Source organism: Papio anubis, chromosome 11 (genome assembly GCF_008728515.1).
Source record: "Papio anubis isolate 15944 chromosome 11, Panubis1.0, whole genome shotgun sequence".
In the NCBI taxonomy this organism is placed as follows: Eukaryota; Metazoa; Chordata; class Mammalia; order Primates; family Cercopithecidae; genus Papio; species Papio anubis.
The window spans coordinates 68,890,005-68,903,146 of NC_044986.1; the positions used below are offsets into that span (position 1 = coordinate 68,890,005).

Genomic DNA, 13,142 nt, shown 5'->3' on the forward strand with positions numbered 1-13,142 from the left:
TTCTACTATCAGCATTCTACAGATCTGGAAACCAAGGCTTTGAGAACTTAAGGAATTTGTTCAAGGTCACAAAACTAGTGAATAGCAGGGACTCAAACTCAGGTTTGAACTTAAAACCAAAATGTATGTTCAGCACAATTTCTTGCAAATAGTTAACTCTCAATAAATGCTAGATGTTAGAAGAGTATCTAAAAGTGCAACAGAGCACTGGTATATCAATGAGTGGAGGTGGTGAGGAACACCTTGGTCATTAGAAGGTGTATCTATATCCCGTATTTTGATGTTGAGAAAAGCGCAGCTTAGCATACATGACTTTTTCTGGTCTGTGGTATCCCTTAAAGGGAAATCAACTTTCCCGCTACATGACTTTATTTAAGTGACTTTAGGCTTTTGTGTATTGGTTTCCTCAGTGAAAAGTAATATGGTTCCAAAGGTAAAGATCACGAATGTGTCTACTAAAGCGTTCCTATGACAACTGTAGGGGGAAAAAAAGGTCACATTTCATATTCAAGAGAAGGGCACTATCTCCAAAACATCATAGTTTATCAAAAGGACTTTATTCTCACCATAAGAATGGTCAACTCTTAGCCAAAAGCAACTGGGAAAAAATAGCCCAGAGTCTTGTCTTCCGAATGCTACTGTGAAGCATGGTTTGAAATGGTAAAGCCACAGTGCCCCCTGGATTGTGCTTCAGCAAAGATTTTCAGACTCTAACAGAATTGTGGAGTATCCTGAGAGGCAACATGATGGTGTGGAAAGAACACAGATGTGGAATTAGAGAGAACTGAGGTTGAATCCTGGCTCTTCCACCTCTTAGCTGGGTAACCACGATCAAGTGGCTTCATTTGATATTTTCCTCATCCATAAAATGAAGATGAATGAGGATAATTCAGGTTTTAAAGATTAAAAGCGATAACAGGCATAAAGCACTAAGCGTTGTGCCTGGCACAGAGAAACTGCTATGAAATGAGAGTTGCTATTAGTGCTCCAGATGTGTGATGGCCTCACAGTCCTCGATAGGACAGCACTACCGGACTGTTAAAGTTCAGGAGAGGGTAGCAGCTTGGCTGTCAAAGACAGCTGTTCAGAATATAAGAATTTGTCGTGTGCTAGAAGTTGCTGACTCCATCAGTAATTTCTGACTTCCCCAACAATCCAGTCAGAGCCTAAATGACAAAATACTTGAGGCTCCCTTACTCATTCCAATTATTAGACTCAAAGAATTTGAAAGCCACAAAGGTTCTCAGAGGTCATCTCTGCCATCCTTGTCCCTCCAGAGACAAAAGAAACTGAGACCACTTGATGATGTGACTAAAACTTCAGAAAAAATACTTGGGGTTGCAGAAAGCTCCTGTGGGAGTTATGCCATAGATTTTATTATTTATTCTCTTGACTCGTCAGATAATAAGGTAAACTGCACATATAGAATAACTACAAAGAATCAAGGCCAACTATGCCATAAATTATGATTTTCAGTCTAAGCAGAATTGTGCAGGGGCATGAATAGTAAAGACCAGGGACTGTATTTGTGTGATTATTTTCTGATTTTATAGTTCAAAGTACACTGAGGACGTAACTGAACCCACAGGTTTACTGCATCTGTACTATCCTGAGGTGCTTTACAGTGGAGCTTTATTGTACCTAGAAACCTTTTATTCTCCTGGCAGAAATTGGAATATTCTGAGTTATACAGGCCGAAGCTCACTCTAGAGCTCCAGCTCAAATAATTTCTAACATTTTCATCATAGGAAGCCATTGGGAAAGGAGTCATGTTCAATTTTCCATTACCTTCTTCAGCAGACCACTTAAATCAATCAGCCAGCCGCTGAGAGGTCATAGATCTAATTTTATGCCCAGTGTGTGTACGAATGAGCTATAGAACCATTTCTTCTTAAGTGCTAAACAAAGAGATGCCTGATAGTGGAGACATGCAGTATTTCATGGAGAAAGGTTCTTTCTTCAAATGGTCAGAACTCATTGAAAACACTTCATTATTTTCTGATGGTTGTTATTCTCACATGGGTCATGCAGAACTAAAGAAATAGCCTCAATTAAATTTGATTTTTTTTTTCAAATGGTAGGAAGGGCAAACAAAAATGAAAAAAAAAAAAAGAAAAAAGAAAAAAAAGAAATATGACACTTTTTACTCTGGAGGAACTGGACTACATTCTAATATGGTAAATCTGCAGTGGCCACCTGCCTGGATCTTTCAAATTATTCCAAGGAACATTAACTCTGTAAGTTATTAAAAGATAGTCTGGGGTAAATCAAATTTGGGAACTATATCCCTCTTCTGGAGATTAATAATGCACATTCACATATTAAAAAGTTGGCAGGAGGAGTGCTGCAGGAAGAAATTCTATATAACTCTGGCATTTTCCAAACTTATTTCAACCATGGAATACCTTTTTTTTTTTTTTTAAATCCACAGAACCATCATCATATTGCAGTATACAGTGTTCTTCACAGTGCTGTTTGGGAAATTCTGTGCTAAATTATGCCTAAAGACTGGTTTGTAACCTCTAAAATAGCCAAGGAAGAGACAGTGCCATGGCCTAGAAGGTTCCAATTTCTGAAGGTGTCTAACCTTTTGGGAAAAAATAAAGACAGCTGAGACTCACAGCAGAAGTCCGACAAAAAGTACTGCTGTCTCTACTCTGGCCTCACTCTTTCCCAACCACTGGTATGAATTAGGGCCCCCACTTTTAAGCTCCTAGATCCTCTTACTCTAATCAGCACTTATCATACCCAACTGGAACTGCTTCTACACTTATCTTTCTCCCCTATTAGACTCTGAGCTTCTTGAGGGTAGAACCCGGTGCCCAGCACAGTACCTATTGCTTTTGGCTGAATAAATACTTGAGCCACACTAAATTTTGTTTAAATTATCAACTTCATAACAGAAGCAGCTGACATTGACTAATCGTTCACCACATGACAGCCACAAACGTAAGTGTTTTATGTAGATTTAATCTCACAACCCTATGAGGTGGGTCCAGTTGGTCCTTCATATGTGTAGGTTCCATAGCCATGGATTCAACCAACTGCAGATCAAAAATATTTAAGAAAATGTTGGGTGCAGTGGCCACGCCTGTAATCCCAGCACTTTGGGAGGCCAAGGCGGGTGGATCACCTGAGGCCAGGAGTTCAAGACCAGCCTGGCCAACATGGCGAAACCCTGTCTCTACTAAAAATACAAAAATTAGTTGGGCATGGTGGTGGGCACCTGTAATCTCAGCTACTCGGGAGGCTGAGGCAGGAGGATCGCTTGAATCTGGGAGGTGGAGGTCGCAGTGAGTCGAGATCACGCCACTGTACTCCAGCTCAGCCTGGTCAACAGAGCGAAACTCCATCTCAAAAAAAAAAAAAAAAACCAAATGAATAAAATAAAATTTAAGAAAATAAAACCAGTAGAAAGTAACAACGCAGCAATAAACTATTACAAATTTAAAAATACAGCATAACAACTATTTACATAGCATTTACATAGTATTGGGTATTATACGTAATCTTGAGATAATTTAAAGTACAGTTGACCCTGGAACAGCACAGGTTTGAACTGCATAGATCCACTTACAAGCAGATTTTTTTTTCAATAAATTACATTGGAAAACTTTTTGGAGACTTATGACAATTTGGAAAACCTCATAGATGGACCACACAACATAGAAGTACCAAAAAAAAAAAAAAATTAGGAAAAAGGTATGTAGTGAATTCATAAAAAATATATAGATGCTAGTTTATGTGTTAATTGACTATATGGTATCAGTAATGCTTTTGGTCAACAGTGGGCTACTAGTAGTTAAGTTTTTGGGGAGTCCAAAGTTATCCTAGGATTTTCAACTGTGTGGGGTGAAAACAGCTAATCCCGCGCTGTTCAAGGGTCACCCGCATCTAGCGCTCATTCGGCAGCACATATACTCAAACCGGAATGATCTGGAGAAGATTAGCGTGGCCCTTGTGCAAGGACGACACATAAATTCGTGAAGTGTTCCATATTTTGATGATGATTTAAAAATAAAGAAATAAAGTATATGGAAAGATATGTGTAGGTTATATACAAAAATACTATGCCACCATTTCATATATGGGACTTCAGCACCCAAAGATTTTGTAACTGTGTGTGTGGGGGGAGGGGTGGGCGGTCCTGGAGCCAAACCCCTGAGGATACCAAGGGATAACTATTTTTATCTATATTTAAAAAAACACAGAGGGCCTGGCACGGTGGCTCACGCCTGTAATCTCAGCACTTTGGGAAGCTGAGGTGGGTGATCATTTGAGGTCAGGAGTTCAAGACCAGCCTGGCCAACATAGTGAAACCCCATCTCTATTAAAAATACAAAAATTAGCCAGGTGTGGTGGCATGTGCCTGTAATCCCAGCTACTCAGGAGGCTGAGGCAGGAGAATCTCTTGACCCTGGAAAGTGGAGGTTGCGGTGAGCCAAGATCGTACCACTGCACTCCAGTCTGGGTGACAGAGCGAGACCCTGTCTCAAAAAAATAAAAAAAATATAAAAATAAAATAAACACAGAAATTAAGTTCAGAAACTGCTCAAAGCTACCCAGCTAGTAAATGATGAAGACATTCAAATCCAGGCAGTCTGACTTCAGAGCCTCTGCTCTTAACCACTATACATTTCTTCCTCTTTTCTAAGATTCATCTCAGCAGTAAAATTCCTTGGTTCTGTGGAGCAAGGAGGAGAGGCCTGTAATTCATGTAGAACTCAAACCAATGGAAAAAATCACTAGTCCAGGTCAGGAGAAAGGAGGTTTAAAAGCAAAGGCCTGGGCAGAGCCCAAGGAGAGCCTGTAAGAGACAGGGACATCTGGGAGCATGGAAGGACTTGGAAAGGCTAGCTGAGCGCATGCTAGTCTTCTGTGCGCACCTCAACACATGAACAGTTAAAAATTACAACACGGAAGAAGGTTAAGCATATGTCAAGTCCAAGGATGGGGGTTACAGAACATGAGGAGTTTGTTCGCTGGGTTGCTGGGAAGGGTAGAAGGGTAGAGGTTTATGCCTTGTTCAGATATATCAGTATGTTCATTCACTCATTCATTTGTTGATCATATAATTGAGTTCCTCCTCTATCCCAGGTGTTGTTCTAGGCACATGGAATACATCCATGAGCAAGACAAATAAGCGTTCTAGTAACGTGCAACAGATAATAAGCAAACACATAAACCTGAGACAATATCAGGGAGTGATAAATGCCATATAAAAAAAAGATAATATGATACAGGATGATGGAACTACTTTAGAATGAAAAGGTCTTCCCGAGGAAATGATTTATATCAGACCTGAGTTACAAGGAGCTAAATAAATACATGGAGATCCCAGGCAAGAGCACTTGAGGTAGAAAGAACCACTACAAAGGCCTTAACTAACTCCAATAGCTAAGGCCTTAAGTGAGTTTAGTGTAGTTGGAATGTAAAAAGATCAATGTGGAGTGAACTGGGAAGAAAATGATATTTTATGAACTCAGAGAGTATACAAGGCCCATGGCATAGGCAGCCCTGTGTAAGCCACAGCCAGTAAAGAGGCGAGGGCTGTGGTAGGAGAGAGGGAGGAAAGGATGCGGATGCAGGGTATGTTTTGGAGGTAAAGTCAAGGATTTATTGAAGAAATAAATGTGTGAGTGAGAGTAAGGAATCAAGGAAAGTACCTATTTTTTTGTTGTTTGTTTTGAGATGGAGTCTTGCTCTGTCACCAGGCTGGAGTGCAGCGGCACGATCTCGGCTCACTGCAATCTCCGACTCCCTGGTTCAAGCGATTCTCCCGCCTCAGCCTCCCGAGTAGCTGGGACTACAGGCACCTGCCACCACGTCCAGATAATTTTTGTATTTTTAGTAGAGACAGGGTTTCACCATGTTGGCCAGGATGGTCTCAATCTCCTGACTTCAAGATCTGCCCACCTTGGCCTCCCAAAGTGCTGGGATTACAGGTGTGAGCCAAAGTGCCCAGTCGATAGTGCCTATTTTTTTGAGCTCCTGAATATTTGAAGAATAATTCAATTAATAAACATCTATTGGCTGGGCATGGTGGCTCACACCTGTAATCCCAGCACTTTGGGAGGCCGAGGCAGGTGGATCACCTGAGGTCAGGAGTTTGAGACCAGCCTGGCTAACATGATGAAACCCCGTCTCTACTAAAAATACAAAAATCAGCCGGGTGTGGTGGCGGGCACCTGTAATCCCAGCTACTCAGTAGGCTGAGGTGGGAAAATCGCTTAAACCCAGGAAGTGGAGATTGCAGTGAGCTGAGATCATGCCCCTGTACTCCAGCCTGGGTGACACAACGAGACTCCGTCTCAAAAAAAAAAATCCCAAAAAACATTCACTGAGGACGTCTCATCTATGTACCAAATGTTGTAGTCAGTAGTCTCTGCCCCATATGACTAGCCGTATTTGTGGAAATTCAAGCTCATGCCCATTATGTGCAGTTAGGAACTGATTACAATAGTGAAATGCAGAAGGTTTTAGGTTAACTCCTTTTTTTTTTTTAAATTGTAAAAGTTGTAGACAGACATATGACTCAAAAAAAAAAAAAAAGCTGTAGGCAATATAGTTGTTTATAATTTATACTGAGTAGTCAGGTAAGGCCTCTCTGAGGAAGTAACACTTGAATCTTCCCCTTGAAAGATCAACTGACGTTACTCAGGTAAAGATGATAGTTAGGTTTCTTTCTTTCTTTTTTATTTTTATTTTTTGAGATGGAGTCTCACTCTGTCGCCCAGGCTGGAGTGCAGTGGTGCAATCTCGGCTCACTGCAAGCTCCGCCTGCCGAGTTCATGCCATTCTCCTGCCTCAGCCTCCCAAGTAGCTGGGACTACAAGCACCTGCCACCACACCCGGCTAATTTTTTGTATTTTTAGTAGACATGGGGTTTCACCGAAATAGCCAGGATGGTCTTGAACTCCTGACCTTGTGATTCACCTGCCTCAGCCTCCCAAGGTGCTGGGATTATAGCCATGAGCCACCACCCCCGGCCAGATAGTTAGGTTTCTTTTTTTTTTTTTTTTTTTTTTTGAGACAGAGTCTCGCTTAGTCGCCCAGGCTGGAGTGCAGTGGCGCGATCTCGGCTCACTGCAAGCTCCGCCTCCTGGGTTCACGCCATTCTCCTGCCTCAGCCTCCCGAGTAGCTGGGACTACAGGCGCCCGCCGCCTCGCCCGGCTAATTTTTTGCATTTTTAGTAGAGACGGGGTTTCACCGTGTTAGCCAGGATGGTCTCGATCTCCTGACCTCGTGATCCGCCCGCCTCGGCCTCCCAAAGTGCTGGGATTACAGGCGTGAGCCACCGCGCCCGGCCGATAGTTAGGTTTCTAAAAGAAAAAAAATTAGGCTGTTAAACAGATAGATACATTTTCTTTTTCTTTTTTACATTTATTGTTTATTTTAAAAAACAGAGATGGGGTCTCACTGTTGACCACGCTGGTCTTGAGCTCCTGGTCTCAGGGGATCCTCCTGCCTTGGCCTCCCAAAGTGCTAGGATTATAGTGGTTGGTATTGTCACAGTTAAATTCACATTTTTTGTTTGCTTTTATTTTTGTAGATTACATATGGGTGATTTTTTTTTTTTTTTTGAGAAAGAGTCTTGCTCTGTCACCTAGACTGGAGTGCAGTGGTGTGATCTCAGCTCACTGCAACCTCTGCCTCCTGAGTTCCAGTGATTCTCCTGCCCCAGCCTCCTGAGTAGCTGGGATTACAGGTATGTGCTATGACACCTGGCTAAGTTTTCTATTTTTAGGAAAGACAGGGTTTCACCATGTTGGCCAGGCTGGTTTTGAACTCCTGACCTCAAGTGATCCACCTGCCTTGGCCTCCCAAAGTTCTGGGATTACAGGGGCCCAGCCTCATATGGGTAATTTTTAATTCTTGGTTGCTCTAGTGGGTTAAGTGGTGGCCCCCAAAAAGATATATCTACATCTTAGTCCTCAGAACCTATGAATGTGACCTTGTTGGAAACAAGGTCTTTGCAGATATAATTAAGGTCCTTGAGATGAGATCATCCTAGATTATCCAGCTGGGCTCTAAGTCCAATGACAGAAGAAAGAAGGACACAGTGAGAAGGAGGTGATAGCCACATGAAGACAGAGGCACAGACTGGAGTCATGTAGCCACAAGCCAAGGAACACCTAGAGACACCAGAAGCTGGCAGAGGCAAGGAAGGCATCTTCTCTAGAGTCTGTGGAGGGTGGTGGCCCTGCCAACATCTTAATTTCTGATTTTGGGCCTTTAGAATTGCGAGAGAATATATTTCTGTTGATTGATTGATTGTTCGAGATGGAGTCTCACTCTGTTGCCCAGGCTGGAGTGCAATGGCTTGATCTCGGCTCACTGCAACCTCTGCCTCCTGGGTTCAAGGGATTCTCCTGCCTCAGTCTCCTGAGTAGCTGGGATTACGGGTGTCCGCCACCACACCCGGCTAATTTTTGTATTTTTAATAGAGATGGGGTTTCACCATGTTGGCCAGGCTGGTTTCGAACTCTTGACCTCAGGTGATCCACCCACCTTGGCCTCCCAAAGTGCTGGGATTACAGGCATGAGCCACTCCACCTGGCCATTTCTGCTGTTTTAAATCACCAAGTTTATGGTAATTTGTAATGGCAGCCCTGGGAAACAAACACATGTGGCTTCTCCCTGTTACTTGGCATGATTCTTTTTTTTTTTTTTTTGAGATGGAGTCTCAAAAAATTAAAAACAGAACTACCACACACCAGGCTGGAGTGCAGTGGCGTGATCTTGGCTCACTGCAAGCTCTTCAATTATCAATTGATTGATTGAGATGGAGTCTCACTCTGTTGCTCAGGCTGGATTGCACTGGTGCGATCTTGGCTCACTGCAAGCTCTGCCTCCTGGGTTCAAGCAATTCCTCTGCCTCAGCTTCCGAGTATCTGGGATTATAGGCGCCTGCCACCACGCCTGGCTAATTTTTTGTATTTTTAGTAGAGACAGGATTTCACTGTATTAGCCAGGATGGTCTCAATCTCCTCACCTTGTGATCCGCCCGCCTTGGCCTCCCAAAGTGCTGGGATTACAGGCGTGAGCCACCGCGCCCAGTTTACTTGGTAGGATTCTAAGCTAACTTCTCCTAGATATCTATTACCATACACTTGGGGAATCCAAAGTTAAACAGATAAAAGAAACAAGTGAAGCAGCCGGGCGCGGTGCCTGTAATCCCAGCACTTTGGGAGGCTGAGGCGGGTGGATTGCCTGAGGTCAGGAGTTAGAGACCAGCCTGGCCAATATAGTGAAACCCCATCTCTACTAAAAATACAAAAATCAGCTGGGCATGGTGGCGGGTGCCTGTAATCCCAGCTACTCGGGAGGCTGAGGCAGGAGAATCGCTTGAACCTGGGAGGCGGAGGTTGCAATGAGCAAAATCTGCCATTGCACTACAGTCTGGGCAACAAGAGTGAAACTCCATCTCAAAAAATAATAAAGACTTCAAATCTTGTATCTTTAGATTTGCAGATGCTGTCAAATCTTGTTTTGTGAAACAGCAGTAAAACCAAAGCTATTCTGGAGAAATGATCAGGCAGTGCTACACACACACACACACACACACACACACACACAGACACACAGACACAGACACACACAGACACACACACACACACACACACACAGGCACACACACACACACCCCCCCCTACATGATATCATTAACTTGTTTTTCAAAAGATTCTTCAAAGATCAGTGGAAATGCTATTATTATTATTATTAGAGATGAGGTCTTGCTAGGTCGCCCAGACTGGCCTTAAACCACTCCTGGGCTCAAGAGATCCTCCTGCCTCAGCCTCCTGAGTAGCTGGGACTATAGGTGTATGCCACTGAGCCCAGCTTGGAAGTACTAATTTAAACAAACAGATGCTATTTTAAGAAGTTATGTGGATCAATAAAATGAAATAAAAGGCATTCAGAGGAGAAAGGAAGAAGTAAATCATCTCTATCTGCAGATGGAATGATCTTATATTTTTTCCTGGCTTTACTGAGGTGTAATTGACAAATACAAATTGTATATATTTAAAGTATCCAACGTGATGTGTTGACATATGTATATACTGTGAAATAATGACCACAATCAAGCTAATTAACACTTCCATCACTTCAGGCCAGGTGCGGTGGCTCACGCCTGTAATCCCAGTACTTTGGGAGGCTGAGTTGGGCAGATCACTTGGGGTCAGGAGTTTGAGACCAGCCTGGCCAACATGGCGAAACCCCATCCTACTAAAAATACAAACATTAGCCAGGTGTGGTGGTGTGCGACTGTAGTCCCAGCTACATGGGAGGCTGGGGCAAGAGAATCGTTTGAACCTGGAAGGTGAAGGTTGCAGTGAGCAGAGATTGTACCACTGCACTCCAGCCTGGGCAACAGAATGAGACCCTGTCTCAAAAAAACAAAAACAAAAACAAAACAATTCCATCACTTCACATAGTTACCTTTTTGTGTATGTATATTATAAGAAACTCTTAAGATCTTAGCAAATTTCAAGTGTACAATAGGATTACTAATTATAGTCACCATAGTGTAAACTAACTCTCTAGAACTATTTCATCCTGCATAACTGAAACTTTGCACCCTTTGAACAAAATAACTCCCCATTTCCCTGACTCCTGTAGCCCCTGGGGACTAGCATTCTACTTTCTGCTTGTATGAGTTCAACTTTATTTAGATTCCATATATAAGTGAGAACCATGATCTTGTATTAGAAAATCTTAAGGAATCTGCTAAAAAAAAAGTTGAACAAGCAAGATTGTTCTATATCTTCCCCAGTCCCAAGCAGGACAAGACCATCTGGGAATGAGCCTTCCCAGTGCCAGGGATGAAGAATGTCTATCAGTCTCATCTAAGCTGAGATTGATCAATGCTTCCATGGGAAGATTTCTGATAAAAAAAAAAAAAAAAAGTGGGGGAATGGGAAAAGAAACATATTCAGAACAGCCTCAGGTATGTGAGGTGTGCACAATTTATCAAGCCCAGAGACAGGAGTATGGGACTTCAGTCACAACTCTGTCCCCGATTCCATGGCCAGGTACAATTGTTTAAAGGCATTTTGTTCCTGACTAGCTGCCTTACCTGTTCGTTTCATGTTCCTGGAATCTGTGATACAAAGAACAATGTATACACAATCAATAGCTTATGTTATTTTAATGTAAATTCTTAGTAAACAAATTAGAAACTATCTCTTCCTAAAAAACCCACTTGTAACTGCTGCTAATTGGAGTGTTTATTCAGGGCAACTTAAATCTATGCTACTGGATTGTAGTCTTCAAACTTGACCCAAATAAACTCTAGGTATACTAAAAAAGACTATGGATAAAATCTTAGTGCTTTGGAGAGACTGAAAAATCAAACATTGTGGTCATCAACAGTGAAATAAACACATTTTTAGATAACCCAAAAACTAAAATAATTCATTGCTAGCAGATCTGCACTACAGGAAATGATAAAGGAAGTTCGGCTGGGCATGGTGGCTCATGCCTGTAATCCTAGCCACTGTGGGAGGCTGATAGACAGACTGCTTGAGCCCAGCAGTTCGAGACCAACCTGGGCAACATGGTGAAACTATCTACAAAAAATAAAAAAAAATTTGCTAGGTGTGGTGGCATGTGCCTGTGGTCCCAGCTAACCAGGAGCTGATGTGGGAGGACTGCTTGAGCCTGGGATATGGAGGCTGCAGTGAGCCAAGATGGCACCACTTTGAGCCAAGGTGCCTGTGAGAGAAAGAGAGAAAGAGAGAGAGAAAGAGAGAGAGAAAGAAAGAAAGAAAGAAAGAAAGAGAAAGAAAGAAAGAAAGGAAGTTTTTTAGATTGATGGTGATACTACATAAAAACTTGAGCTGGGGCCAGGAGTGGTGGCTCACACCTGTAATCCCAGCACTTTGGGAGGCCGTGGTGGGTGGATCATGAGGTCAGGAGTTCAAGACCACCCTGGCCAAGATGGTGAAACCCTGTCTCTACTAAAAATAAATTAGCCGGGTGTGATGGTGGGTGCCCGTAATCCCAGCTTTTGGGAGGCTGAGGCAGAGAACTGCTTGAATCCAGGAGGCGGAGGTTGCAGTGAGCTGAGATCACGCCACTGCACTCCAGCCTGGGCGACAGAGTGAAACTCTGTCTCAAAAGCAAACAAAAAGTTACTTTGAATTAATGTTTAATTTTTTTTAGCGACAAGGTCTTGCTATGTTGCCCAGGCTGGCTTTGAACTCCTGGCCTCAAGTGATCCTCCTGCTTTGACCTACCAAAGTGTTGGGATTATAGGTGTGAGCCACCACATGCAGCCAAACCCAAAATATTTGTAAGTTAAAAAACATACTTTTAAATAGTCCATGAGTTTACCTAATAAATCGAAGATATTTTGAACAGGATGATGTAAAAAAAACCACATACCAAAACTGTGAAAAGTAGACAAAGCAGTGTGTGTGTTTTTTATTTTTTGGTTATGTGTTTTTTTTGTTGTTTTTTTGGAGACAGAGCCTTCCTCTGTCTCCCAAGATGGAGTACAGTGGTGAGATTTCAGCTCACCGTAACCTCTGCCTCCTGGGTTCTAGCAATTCTCCTGCCTCAGCCTCCCCAGTAGCTGGGATTACAGGTGCATGCCACCATGCCTGGCTAGTTTTTGTATTTTTAGTAGAGATGCAGTTTCACCCTGTTGGCCAGGCTGGTCTCGAACTCCTGGCCTCAAGTGATCCAGCCACCTTACAAAGTGATGGAATTGCAGCTGTGAGCCACCACGCCCAGACTAAAGCAGTGCTTATAGGGAAATGTATAGCTTCACAAGCTTATCTTAGAAAAGGTAAGTAAGGTTCCGTCTTAAAAAGCATAGAAAAAGAAAAATGGCCGGGCGCGGTGGCTCAAGCCTGTAATCCCAGCACTTTGGGAGGCCGAGGCGGGTGGATCACAAGGTCAGGAGATCGAGACTATCCTGGCTAACATGGTGAAACCCCGTCTCTACTAAAAATACAAAAAACTAGCCGGGCGCGGTAGCGGGCGCCTGTAGTCCCAGCTACTTGGGAGGCTGAGGCGGGAGAATGGCGTGAACCCGGGGGGCGGAGCTTGCAGTGAGCCGAGATCGCGCCACTGCACTCCAGCCTGGGAGACACAGTGAGACTCCGTCTCAAAAAAAAAAAAAAAAAAAAAA

General features: G+C 43.0%; 1 protein-coding gene and 1 non-coding gene across 8 annotated transcripts in view; one reads left to right on the plus strand and one right to left on the minus strand.

Moving 5' to 3' along the window:
• The window catches only part of MICU1 (mitochondrial calcium uptake 1), a 264,855-nt gene that overhangs the window by 22,805 nt on the left and 228,908 nt on the right, over positions 1-13,142 (minus strand). The window lies entirely within an intron of this gene.
• On the plus strand, positions 3,898-4,003 carry LOC116269553. The gene has a single exon (XR_004177179.1). It is a non-coding gene; the product is annotated as a U6 spliceosomal RNA (small nuclear RNA).